The following is a 13,834-nucleotide window of genomic DNA, read 5'->3' on the forward strand; positions in this document are numbered from 1 at the left end:
CCACGCTTTTTAGATCCTTTCTCAGTTCTTTAAATTTGGCCTTTTTCCAGTTTAGAACCTCAACCCGAGGACCAGATCTATCTTTATCCATGATCAAATTGAAACTAATGGTGTTATGATCACTGAAACCGAAGTGTTCCCCTACACACACTTCCGTCACCTGTCCTAACTCATTTCCTAATAGGTGATCTGATATTGCTTGAGTATAAAATATTAAATGAGATTAAAATGGCTATCCTAGTTTTCAGATTCTCCCATAATGTTGTCCATTCTAACTTTAAATCTCTTCCACCCTAAAATCCCTTGACACACCTGAACCAATCTAATTCTATCCACTAGTTTTAAAATGTTACACTACTATCAACTGCCAGAGCTCTAAAAACTGGAATTTTCTCCCTCAAATGTTGTGGATGAAAAACTCCTCTTAAACTTCACTAATCTGAACAAGCATTTTTCCACCTACCCTAATACCTCATGAAATGATCCAGTCAAATATAGCTTGATTGTGTTTCATCCTTACGTTCTTAATTTAACCATCTTACTTAAATTAAGATGTCAAGAAGAGCCAGAACTTAAAAAATATTTTGAAACAGGATCAACAGCTGCAGGGATGCCTGCACATTGGCACATCTGGTAGAGCTTCTGGCTCACAGCTCCAGTGACCCAGGTGTAATCCTAACCTCAGGTGCTACATCTGGACTTGCATCATCTCCCTGTCAACATTTGGTTTCCTCCAAGTGTTCTGGTTTTCTCCCACATGCGCGAGTTGGCAGGTTAATTGGCTCCTGTAGATTGCCCCTTGTGTGCAGCCAAGCAGTATGACCTAGGAGGGGAACATGGGGAAAATAAAAATTAGTTTCAAGTAGGATTGGTGTAACTGAGTGTTTGATGGTCAGCGTCGGCCAAGGGGAATGGTTTTATGGATTTAAAAGCCATTTATCATTTTGGTCTTGTTTTAATTGAATTAACATTTCTTATAAACCAGTTGAATTTATAGCTTAAAATAGTCAGCAATATGATAATGTGCATCTGTATATAATTAGTCTGTCACCTACCACTGGCCCATTAAAAGGACGTATGTTCTGGCACAGTGGTGGCGAACCTTTTTGAATGCATGTACCCAAATTGGCAATAATCTTCTAAAAAATTCTCACACGCCATGATAATTTTGAGCATAGATTATCATTGGTTACTGAATTAGTAACAATAACTATGGACTTTTTTTTTAAAAAAGAAAAAGGATGAGTCCTGTTGCTTATTTATGTTCATTCATTGTTTTACTATAAACGAAGGTATTACAGAGACATGGAAATAAACGAAGCATTATAGAAAACCTGTTCAAATTTTTTAATATTAATCTTTAAAAGAGACAATTGAAAACAAACATTTCTAAAGAGTATTGTTATTGTACCTCATGGATGGCACAGTAGCACAGTGGCTAGTACAATGTTTTACAGTACCAGCAACCCGGGTTCACTGCTGCCGGTAGAGTTTATACATTCTCCCTGTGACTGTGTGGGTTCCTCCGGCTGCTCCGGTTTCCGCCCACACTCCATAGACGTACCAGTTGGTAGGCTAATTGGTCATTGTAAATTGTCCTGTGATTAGGCTAGGGTTAAATTGGGGGGGGGGGTGACATTGCTGGGCAAAGTGGCTCAAAGGGCCAACTCCGCAATGTATGTCAATAAATAAATATAACATAAGAAATGTGGATGTGAAATTATAAGTTTTGGTGCACATTCATAAAAGATCAAGGAAAGGTAAGTAAATACTTTGCTCTTAGTGAGACCATTTGTTGCACTAACAATAAGAAATATTTTATATCTGGCTTGTATTTGGTTATTTTGAGGGCAATGCAGGTAGCACTAGTTTCATCAATAAGCCTACTCCTATAATTACACTTCACCAAGTTCATCTTTGAAAACAATGACTCATATGAATATTAATGATGGGACAGAGCTACATGCAAAATTTACCATTATTATCACTGAATATCTGTGCAGCTGCCTATAAGCAAACAACCTGAAGGTTGTATAATTTATACATTCTTCGATAATAAATGTACTTTGAATATCTAGTTACATTTCAAAAGAAAAAAGCACTTGCTGTATCATTCCGCAGTAAAGATGATCATTATGCATCTTTTTATTATAGGCCAGATTTAAAGAATTGATGGGTGACACTGCAAGTCATGTCCCAACTGTGCACAGAGTCTTGTCATCTTCAGAAGTTTCCGGATGACTCTGCCATAGTTGGATGCATCAGCAAGGGAGATGAGGCTGAGTACAGGGCTACGGTAGGAAACATTGTCACATGCTGTGAGCAGAATTATCTGCAGCTTAATGTGAAAAAGACTAAGTAGCTGGTGGTAGACCTGAGGAGAGCTAAGGTACCAGTGACCCCTGTTTCTATCCAGGGGGTCAGTGTGGACATGGTGGAGGATTACAAAGACCTGGGGATACGATTTGACAATAAACTGGACTGGTCTAAGAACACTGAGGCTGTCTACAAGAAGGGTCAGAGCCGTCTCTATTTCCTGAGGAGACTGAGGTCCTTTAACATCTGCCGAACGATGCTGAGGATGTTCTACGAGTCTGTGGTGGCCAGTGCTATCGTGTTTGCTGTTGTGTGCTGGGGCAGCAGGCTGAGGATAGCAGACACCAACAGAATCAACAAACTCATTCGTAAGGCCAGTGTTGTGGGGATGGAACTGGACTCTCTGACGGTGGTGTCTGAAAAGAGGATGTTGTCCAAGTTGCATGCCATCTTGAACAATGTCTCCCATCCACTACATAATGTACTGGTTGGCCACAGGAGTACACTCAGCCAGAGACTCATTCCACCGAGATGCAACACAGAGCGTCATAGGAAGTCATTCCTGCCTGTGGCCATCAAACTTTACAACTCCTCCCTTGGAGGGTCAGACACCCTGAGCCAATAGGCTGGTTCTGGACTTATTTCCTGGCATAATCTACATATTACTATTTAACTATTTATGGTTTTATTACTATCTAATTATTTATGGTGCAACTGTAACGAAAACCAATTCCCCCCCCCCCCGGATCGATAAAGTATGACTATGAACAACGCTTTTTTTCAGGTGTCATTGTCTATCACTAAAGACTCTCACGATCCAGAGCATTCTCTCTTGTTACTACCGTCAGAAGGTACAAGGGCTGAAGACCCCGACTCAGCGATTCAGAAGTACCTTCTTCCCCTCCACCATCAGATTTGTGCATGGTCCATACAAGTTACCTCTTTATTCCTTTATTTTGCACTATATATTTATTCCGTTAATTTAGAATAATCTTGTTTTAGCACCGTACTATCGCAAAATAAGGTTTATGTCATACAAGTCAGTGATAATAAACCTGACCTTGATCAGTCAATCCCAAACTTCAAACACCCAACCAGTTGCATGAAAAGTCTTGTTGCTGTTATGCGCGGTACTGCGCCTCACATCAAGCCTCTCCAACCAAAAGCGCCATCACTTCACCTGCTGTCGGCGGAAACGTTCAGGGATCTCCCAAACTCCCCGCCGGCGCTCACCCGAACGAACCTGCCGTCCTCGCTGACGCTCGCCTCCGCCGCCAGTGCGGATTGACTCAATAAGCCGAAAGCTCCAGCACCACAGCCTCCAGACGGTGAGAGGACGACAAAAAGCCCAGCAGGGCCGCAGACACCTCGAATATTCCCGCCGTGCCACGTCATCAAACCGCGACGCCGCAGGTCAGTGTGTGTCGCAGGATTGGAGAAAAAGGTAGCTTCTTGTGTTTCTTTGGCATGATATTTATTTCAATTAATGCAGCTTGTTTGTTTTATTATGATCATTTGTGTTTATTATATACGATCTTTTATATTTATTTGGTGTGTTGAGTGTATTGCATTTATCTGTCAATAGTACGTTTCGTATCCTAATTTCTTACTCTGCTGCATTTTTTAAATGCAATTTGTGTAATGTGTTTCAATTTCGACTTTTAGGTCTTGTTTTGAGGTATACGATTCTTATCGTTTTTACTTTGTTAGGTACACTGTAACGTGTTTTCATTGACTGCCATGATGCATTTAGTGCGCCGTTTTCTGTTATTGGATGCACCGGGTGTTCCACATTTGCTATGATTAAACATGTGTTTACTAGGGGTTGGTGAGGCGTGGAATCTTGGGCAGACAGGAAGAACGCGGGTCCTTTAATACGGCGGTGGCGCGCGTTATCTGTTTGCCTTCTGTGTAGTCCTATCATCTACGGGAGGACTGAACACCGACTTGTGAGCCCAGCAGCATATTCCCCTGCACCTTGGGGATTGAAAGCACGCATGTGGGTGAGCAGTGTCATGTTCTGTTTACTTGTGAGGTTTTGTGTACACTTGAAAATGCATTGTCTGAGTTTATGGTTCTTACGATCAATCCAGATATTTATTTTTGTAGTGTTTGGTACTTAAACTTTTAATGTGGATTTTTAATGTAATGTCAATATTACGGCTCGTCCATCTGTAGACTTTAATCATCAAGTAAAAACGGATGATGTTATAGATCAGCAAAGTGCTGTTCCTTCGAAGGATGTTGGGCAAGGGTGTATGAATTCCAAACGGAAACTGGGAAATAATATATATTAAGTCTTTATTCATACAGCGAACCTCTCGGAGAGAGAAAGTGTGTTTTGGAGGATCCAAGAGAATCTCACTCTCCTGACATGTTTTATGCTTCAGCATAACAATAAATAATTAACTACAGTTTCAATTCCTATAACCACCTACTTAACTTTAAAATTTTGAATATAGTCGGGTAAATTTACAGAATTACATAATTTACAATGATTACACATCCCAACTAACAGAAGCCCTTTGAGTATTCAATGCAGGTGTCTGTTCTGAAAGCCTATGAGTAAAAACTGCAGACACCCAAAATATATCCCTTTATTTTTAGTGCTGGGGAGGATGGCTCCATGATTGTACAATGAACAGGTTAAGAGACAAAACAGATCTCTCCTGAATTGTGCATTAAGTAGCAGGGATACACCTTTTACAATGTGATAATAACAGGAACTTCATCTGTTGTCTTTCCTTATGCAGTTTCAATTAGAATAATTGGTTTCCGTAGCCACAGAGTATCAGGTGGAAGTTAAATAATGTACCTGCTTTATTTTCTGAAGATTGGGCCTCGTTGTAGTTAGTCCATAATTATGCTCTTCATCACTTCATTGAGTGGTAAACAAGCCCTTTGGCCCATCTAGTTCATGCCAAATTATTATTCTGCCTATGTATTCCCATCGATCTGCACCTGGACCATAGCCCTCCATACCTCTCCCATCCATGTTCTTATGGAAATTTCTCTTAAAAGATTGAAATTGAACTCACTTCCACTGTCAGCTCATTCCACACTCTCACCACCCTCTGAGTGAAGAAGTTCCCTATAATGTTCTCCCTTAACAATTCACCTTTCACCCTGCTCCCATGATTTCGAGATTCATCCTCATCCAAGGTCAATGAAAGAACTTGCTTGCGTAGACCCTATACCCTTCATAATTTTGTAGGCCTCTGTCAAATCTCCCTTCTTTTTCTTACGTTCCAAGAATTCTAACCTGTTTCGCCTTTCTCTATAGCTCAGGTCCTCAAGTCCCAACAACATTCCTGTAAAATTTCTCTGTACTCAGTCAATCGTGTTGATATCTTTCCTGTAGGCAGGTGACCAGAGCTGCACTCAATACTCCAAATTAGGCTTCACCAACATCTTGAGCAATTTCAACATAAGGCCAATATGTCAAAAGCTCTCTTTACGATACTGTCTACCTGCGATATGTATTTCAAGGAATTATGGAACAGTATTCCCAGATTCTTCTGTTCTACCGCACTCCTCTCTGTCCTACTATTCATTGTAAAGCCTAACCTGGTTTATCCCACCAAAGTTCAACACCCCACATTTCATAGTAGTCATAGTCATACTTTATTGATCCTGGGGGAAATTGGTTTTCGTTACAGTTGCACCATAAATAATAAATAGTAATAGAACCATAAATAGTTAAATAGTAATATGTAAATTATGCCAGTAAATTATGAAATAAGTCTAGGACCAGCCTTTTGGCTCAGGGTGTCTGACCCTCCAAGGGAGGAGTTGTAAAGTTTGATGGCCACAGGCAGGAATGACTTCCTATGATGCTCTGTGTTGCATCTCGGAGGAATGAGTCTCTGGCTGAATGTACTCCTGTGCCCACCCAGTACATTATGTAGTGGATGGGAGATATTGACCAAGATGGCAAGCAACTTAGACAGCATCCTCTTTTCAGACACCACCGTGAGAGAGTCCAGTTCCATCCCCACAACACCACTGGCCTTACGAATGAGTTTGTTGATTCTGTTGGTGTCTGCTACCCTCAGCCTGCTGCCCCAGCACACAACAGCAAACATGATAGCACTGGCCACCACAGACTCGTATAACATCCTCAGCATCGTTCGGCAGATGTTAAAGGACCTCAGTCTCCTCAGGAAATAGAGACGGCTCTGACCCTTCTTGTAGACCGCCTCAGTGTTCTTTGACCAGTCCAGTTTATTGTCAATTCGTATCCCCAGGTATTTGTAATCCTCCACCATGTCCACACTGACCCCCTGGATGGAAACAGGGGTCACCGGTGCCTTAGCTCTCCTCAGGTCTACCACCAGCTTCTTAGTCTTTTTCACATTAAGCTGCAGATAATTCTGCTCACACCATGTGACAAAGTTTCCTACTGTAGCCCTGTACTCAGCCTCATCTCCCTGGCTGATGCATCCAACTATGGCAGAGTCATCCGAAAACTTCTGAAGATGACAAGACTCTGTGCAGTAGTTGAAGTCCGAGGTGTAAGTGGTGGAGAGAAAGGGAGACTAGACAGTCCCCTGTGGAGCCCCAGTGCTGCTGATCACTCTGTCGGACACACATTGTTGCAAGCACACGTACTGTGGTCTGCCAGTCAGGTAATCAAGAATCCATGATACCAGGGAAGCATCCACCTGCATCGCTGTCAGCTTCTCCCCCAGCAGAGCGGGGCGGATGTTGTTGAACGCACTGGAGAAGTCAAAAAACATGACCCTCACAGTGCTCGCTGGCTTGTCCAGGTGGACGTAGACACAGTTCAGCAGGTAGACGATGGCACCCTCAACTCCTAGAACTGGAAGGGATCTAAGTGTGGCCTGACCATAGGCTGGAGCAGTTCCAGAACGTCTCTCCAGGGTCTTCATGATGTGGGAGGTCAATGCCATGGGTCTGTATTCATTGACGCTGTTGGGGCGCGGCGTCTGCATTTGTCTGCTTTAATGTTCTTCTGCCATTTTTCCAGCTGCTCCAGGTTATTTTGCAAGCTTTGACTGAACCTTCCTAGCTGTCCACTACCACCTCCCCCCCTCCAAATCTTGGTGCCATCCACAAATTTGCTGATTGTTGATATAGATGCCAAACAACAACGGACCCAATAGCACACCACTAGTCACAGGCTTCCAGTGGAAAAGGCAACCATCTACTACCACCATACAGCTTCTACTGCGAAGCCAATGTCAAATCCAATTTACTAACTTACAGTGAATGCCAAGCAAATGAACGCTCAGGACCAAGCACCCGTGCAGGACTTTGTCAAAGGCCTTGCTAAAGTCCACCACCTTTCTTTCATCAACATTTCTGGTAACCTCCTTGGATACTATAGAGAGAGTGCAGAGGAGATTTACAAGGATGTTGCCTGGATCGGAGAGCATGCCTTATGAGAATAGGTTGAGTGAACTTGGTCTTCTGTCCTTGACGGAGGATGAGAGGAGACCTGATAGAGGTGTATAAGATGATGGGAGGTGTTGATTGTCTGGATAGCTAGAGGCTTTTTCCCAGGGCTGAAATGACTAACATGAGGGAGCAGAGTTTTAAGGTGCTTGGAAATAGGTGCAGAGGGGATGTCAGGGGTAAGTTTTTCACATAGAGAGTGGTGGGTGCATGGAATGTACTGCCGGGGACGGTGGTGGAGGCGGATATAATAAGGTCTTTTAAGAGCCTCTTAAATAGATACGTGAAGCTTAGAAAATTAGAGGGCTATTCAGTAGGGAAATTCTAGGTAGTTTCTGGAGTAGGTTATGTGGTCGACACCACATAACATGCTGTAGAATTCTGTGTTTCTAAAAACCATTGGTTAGACATCACCCACCACACACAGAGGTCTGTTGACTATCCCAATCAGATATTGTCTATCCAAATATTTATATATCTGGTCCCTTTGAGTAAATTCCAATAACTTACCCATTACTTGCGTATTTTCCAGCTTACTCTTAGGTCTTTCTTACAATATTAGCTATCCTCCAATCCTCTGGTGCCTCATGAGGCCAAGGACATTTTAAATACCTCTTCTAGAGCCCCTGCAATTTCTGCACTAGCCTCCCACAAGGGCTGAGAAGACCCCTTGTCAGGCCCTGGGAATTTATCCACCCTGATTTGCCTCAAGACAGTGAACACCTCTTCCTTTGAAATCTATACAGGGTCTGTGACCTCATGGCTGCTCTGCCTTACTCCTATAAACTGTCCATCTCTCAAAGAAATGCAGATGCAAAAAAATACATTTAAGGTCTATTCCATCTCTTTTGGCTCCTTGCATAGATGACCGTGATGATCTTCGAGAGGACCAATTTTTGTCCCTTGCTGTCCTTTTGCTCATACGATACCTGTAGAAGCCCGGTGTGCCAGGTGTTGAAGGGTGTGAGGGAAGAGAAGTGAGTGCAATTACTATTAAAAGGGAGAAGGTGCTCAAAAAGCTGGAAGACCTAAGGGTACACAAGTCACCTGAACCTGATGAACTGCACCCTAGGGTTCTGAAAGGGGTTGTGATAGAGATTCTGGCAGCATTAGTAATGATCTCTCAACAATCATTGAACTCTGGCATGGTTCCAGAGGACTGGAAAATTGCAAATGTCACTCCACTCTAAAGAAAGGAGGAAGGCATGAGAAAGGAAATTATAGATCAGTTAGCCTGACCTCAGTGGTTGGGAAGATGTTGGAGTCAATCGTTAAGGATGAGGTGATGGAGTACTTGGTGACACAGGACAAGATAGGACGAAATCAGCATGGTTTCCTTAAGGGAAAATCTTGCCTGGCGAACCTGTTGGAATTCTTTGAGGAGATTACAAGTAGGATAGATAAAGGGGATGCAGTGGATGCTGTATATTTGGATTTTTGGTGTTGAGGAAGGCAATTGTAATGTTAGCATTCATTTCAAGAGGTCTGGAATATAAGAGCAGGTATGTGGAGCTGAAGCTTTATAAGGCACTGGTGAGATCTCACCTTGAGAATTGTGAACAGTTTTGGGCTCCTCATCTAAGAAAAGATGAGGAGGTATTAGAGTGGGTTCAGAAGGATGATTCTGGGAATGAAAGTGTTATGAGGAACATTTGATGGCTCTGAGCCTGTACTCACTGGAATTTCGGAGGATGGAGGAGGAGAATCGCATTGAAACCTTTCGAATGTCAAAAGGCCTGGACAAAGTAGATGTGGTAAGGATGTTTCCCATTGTGGGGGAGTCTAGAACGAGAGGGTACAGCCTCAGGATAGTGGTGTGTCTATTTAAAACAGATGTGGAGGAAGTTCCTTAGCCAGAGGTCAGTGAATTTGTGGAACTTTTTACCACAGGCAGCTGTGGAGGCCAGGTTATTGAGTGTATTTAAGGCAGAGATTGATGGGTTCTTGATTGGCCACAGCATCAAAGTTTATGGTTCGTGGAGTGGGGCTGAGGAGGGGAGGAGAGAAAGGATTAGCCATGATTGTATGGTGGAGCAGACTCGATGGACCAAATGGCCTAATTCTGCTCCTGTCTTATGGTCTGAAGCCCTCACTTCTGCACCATCTCCTTAGCCATGTGTTAAATTGTATTATCTTGCTATTTCTGGCCTCAGTAGCACATGGCATGAGTAGCTATCTTGAGATTGTAACCCCAGAGGTCCTGTCCTTAACTTAGCACCTAAATCCTGGAACTCACTATGTCATTGGTACTGATGTAAACCACAACCTCTGGCTGCTCACTCCCAAAATGATCCCCAACACGAATAAGGATAACTTATTACTAAAACTAATAAATGTCAATCAATGGCAGTGAGCAAAATAAGACATCTTTTTGTGTGCGACCAGACAAATGCCCTTTTTTGTTGTTGTTTGAAGGTTCACTTTGAATATCTCCCCTCACATTGCCTGACCTAATCCCATTCTTGATTTCAACTTCCATTCCATTCCAGGTTCATTGCTGATCAATAACTTTCTCTTCAGGCCTCTGTGTAGATTATGGTTCTTAGTTACTGTGTCCCCTTTCAAAGCTACTATCATCTTCCCTTTTCTTGTAAAATACGTAATACATCCCCGTCTCCAATCTAGCTTTCTTCTTGGGAGCCTAACTTGGTAGCCTTATAGATCTGTTTGATGTTGTGTTCGCCATGCTTGGTGATTAGCTTGCAGATGTTACAGCACCAGTCCAGGTGACATGTTCAGTGCATGGTTGTTGGTGTTTCTCTCTGGGAGAGTGCTCGCACTTGTATAGCCACCCCCCATCATTCACTTGCCTAAGTCCTGATTGGCTACCCCTTCAGTTTAACAGCAGCTACGCACTGTGGATGTCACTTTGGTGATGAACATCTGCAAGCTAATTGCCAAGCTTTGCGAACACCACAACATCAAATGCCTTAACTGGAGCTGCCAATATTCGGCACTTTATTCATAATTCCTTTTATGAATCCCTGCTGCCACCCCAGTTTGTTTCCCAATAGCTCCAATTACGCTTGTGTGGAGTATAAGTACTTCATGGTGAGTGGCATGGTCTAATTCCTTCCCAAAATCCTTTGGCCAATTTTTCATCTCTTAAGGTGCTCCTTAAACCCATTTCATAGACAACCCAGAGCTTCCCCGACCCTGGGATGCTGTCCCTCAGCCATTTGATCTGTCAGCCACATTTCACCTACCATAATTGCTTTATATGTTTGGATTGCACACCCACCCATCATCAGAAGACCGTGAGACCAGTTTATCCCATGCTGCTTAGTGTAATTTCGTGTCCTATTGCTTTAATGGCCTGCCTTAATCTCAACTGTTGTCTAGCAACAATGCTCATCTCTGAATAGTGCTACCATCTTATCTGCTGGATAACAAGAGTCTTTAGGGGTGAAGTGAGCAAGGATGTGGAAGCAAGGGAGGCAAAGAAATGGCAGGTAGACTTAATGGGTACTTTGCATCTGTCTTCACTGTGGAAGACACTAGCAGTGTGCCAGAAGTCTGTGAGTGTCAGGGAGCAGGAGAGAGTGCTGTTGCCATTACAAAAGAAAAAGTGCTAGGCAAACTCAAAGATCTTAAAGGTGGATAGGTCACCTGGACCAGATGGATTACATTCCAGAGCCCTGAGGGAGGTTGCTGAAGAGATAATGGATGCATTGGTCATGATCTTTCAAGAATCAATTGATTCTGGCATGGTCCCGGAGGACTGGAAGAATGCAAATGTCACTCCACACTTTAAGAAGAGAAGAAGGCAAAAGAGAGAAAATTATAGGCCAGTTAGCCTAACCTCAGTGGTTGGGAAAGTGTTAGAGTCTTTTACTAAGGATGAGCTTCGAGGTACTTGGAGACTAATGATAAAATAAGTCACAGTCAGCATGGTTTCTGTAAAGGAAAACCATGCCTAACTAATCTGTTAGAGTTCTTCGAGTAAGTAACAAGCAGGGGAGGCAGTGGGTGTCATTTACTTGGATTTTCAGAAGGTGTTTGATAAGGTGCCACACATGAGGCTGCTTAACAAGTTAAAATCCTATGGTGTTAAAGGACAGATACTGGCATGGATAGCAGAATGGCTGACAGGTGGGAATCAGCGAATGGGAATAAAAGGGGCCTTTTCTGGTTGGCTACCAGTGACTGCTGGTGTTCCTCAGGGGTCAGTAGTGGGACCGCTGCTTTTCACATTGTCAGTGATTTAGTTATGGACTTGATGGCTTTGTGGCAAAGCTTGCAATGATGCGAAGAAAGGTGGAGGGGTAGGTAGTGCTGAGGAAGCATTGCATTTGCAGCAGGACTTGGACAAATTGGAAGAATGGTCAAAAAGATGGCAAATGGAACACAGTGTTGGGAAATGTGTGACAATGCATTTTGGTAAAAGGAACAATAGTACAGACTATTATCTAAATTAGGAGAAGGTTCAAACATCAGAGGTGCAGAGGGACTTAAGAGTCCTCATGCAGGACTCCCAGAAGTTAACTTATATGTTAAATCTGTGGTAAAAAAAGGCAAATGCAATGTTAGCATTTAGATTAGATTAGAATATGAGGACACTCAGTCCTCTTTTATTGTCATTTAGTAATGCATGCATTAAGAAATGATGCAATGTTTCTCCAGAATGATATTATAGAAATACATGACAAACCGACTGAAAAACTGACACAAACTACATAATTATAACATACAGTTACAACAGTGCAAAGCAATACCGTAATTTGATAAAGAACAGACCATGGCACGGTAAAAAGCCTCAAAGCCTCTCGAAAGTCCCATTATCTCACGCAGACGGTGAACCTCCAGCGCCTCAAACTTGCCGATGCAGCATCCTGGAAGCATCCGACCACAGTCCGACTCCGAGCCTCCAACCAGCTCTCCGGCACCAAGCACCAAGCATCATCTCTGCCGAGCGCTTCGACCCCGGCCCCAACAACAGGCAGTAGGCGAAGCCGAGGATTTGGGGCCTTCCCCTCCGGAGATTCTCGATCGAACAGTAGCAGCGGCAGCGAAGCAGGCATTTCAGAAGTTTCTCCAGATGTTCCTCTGTGCTTCTCACGGCTGTCTCCATCAAATCAGGATTGTGCATGGCCCCTAGTTAACACATTACGATATCATTCGGAACGGCCGCGCGCACTGCGTCGCGCTGCCATCTTCACCTCCCTCCTCATTTATTTCAAGGGGAATAGAGTATAAAAGCAAGGAGATAATGACGAGCCTTTATAAGACACCAGTCAGGCCGCACGGTTTTCAACAGTTTTGAGCCCCATATCTCAGAAAGTATGTGTTGTTGTCATTGGAGAGAGTTCAGAGGTGGTTCATGAGGATGATTCCAGGAATGAAGGGGTTAACACATGAGCATTTGGCAGCTCTGGGCCTGTACTCACTGGAATTTAGAAGAATGCGGTGGGGGGGTGTTGAATTGAAACCTACCCAATGTTGAAAGGACTAGATAGGGTGGATGTGGAGAAGATGCTTCCTCTGGTGAGGGTATCCAGGAATAGAGGGCACTGCCTCAAAATTGAGAGGTGACCCTTTAGAACACAAGTAAGGAGGAATTATTTTAGCCAGAGAGTAATTAATCTAAGGAGGAAGTTGATCATTTTTTGATTGGTCAGGGCATCAAAGGATATGGTGAGAAGGCACATGGGGTTGAGTGGAATCCAGGAACAGCCATAGTGGAATGACAGAGTCGACTCAATGGGCTGAATGGCCTAATTCTGCCCCTATGTCTTACGGTCTTATGGTGAAGAGGCAGAGTGAGTGTTAGACATAATGGGGGATGGAGGGAGTGGAGAATTGTTTATCTGCTATTTTTGCAATGAAATGAGGTAGAGGATGAAGAAATGGAAGGAGAAGAGAGAGGGTGGAGGAGAGAGAAAGAAGGATTCAAAAGTTAAGGCCAATCTTTTTGCTCTTTTGAGCAGCAGTAGTCCCTGAGGGGAATGCCCCTGCACCACTTCCTCCTAATTGGCAGAAAACATATGTCCCCCTTCTCACAGGCTGGGGTCCATGCAAGAATTCTCTGTGGAGGGGCTCTGAATATAAGCTAAATGTGAACTTTTCTGAGTACATCCTGAGTGGTAGTGTTAATCATCAA

At 43.3% G+C, this 13,834-nt stretch overlaps 2 protein-coding genes across 15 annotated transcripts in view; one reads left to right on the forward strand and one right to left on the reverse strand.

Moving 5' to 3' along the window:
- LOC134345552 (5'-3' DNA helicase ZGRF1-like) overlaps positions 1–3,697 on the reverse strand; it is a 126,206-nt gene extending 122,509 nt beyond the window's left edge. For 5 of the 6 annotated variants that reach the window (XM_063046383.1, XM_063046384.1, XM_063046381.1 and 2 more), the window contains exons 1-2: positions 3,497–3,691; positions 681–823 (exon numbers count right to left, since the gene is read on the reverse strand). The gene's annotated coding sequence lies outside the window, so the exon portion shown is untranslated. Of the gene's footprint in view, positions 1–680; positions 824–3,496 lie in introns of all 6 variants that reach the window. The other variant, XM_063046380.1, reaches the window with a different exon arrangement.
- Positions 3,698–3,713: 16 nt separating this feature from the next.
- larp7 (La ribonucleoprotein 7, transcriptional regulator) overlaps positions 3,714–13,834 on the forward strand; it is a 41,579-nt gene continuing 31,458 nt past the window's right edge. For 6 of the 9 annotated variants that reach the window (XR_010017718.1, XR_010017721.1, XR_010017719.1 and 3 more), the window contains exon 1: positions 4,110–4,319. The gene's annotated coding sequence lies outside the window, so the exon portion shown is untranslated. Of the gene's footprint in view, positions 3,761–4,109; positions 4,320–13,834 lie in introns of those variants that run through there. The other 3 variants (XM_063046387.1, XM_063046389.1, XM_063046388.1) reach the window with 3 other exon arrangements.

Source organism: Mobula hypostoma, chromosome 4 (assembly GCF_963921235.1).
Source record: "Mobula hypostoma chromosome 4, sMobHyp1.1, whole genome shotgun sequence".
Classification (NCBI taxonomy): Eukaryota; Metazoa; Chordata; class Chondrichthyes; order Myliobatiformes; family Myliobatidae; genus Mobula; species Mobula hypostoma.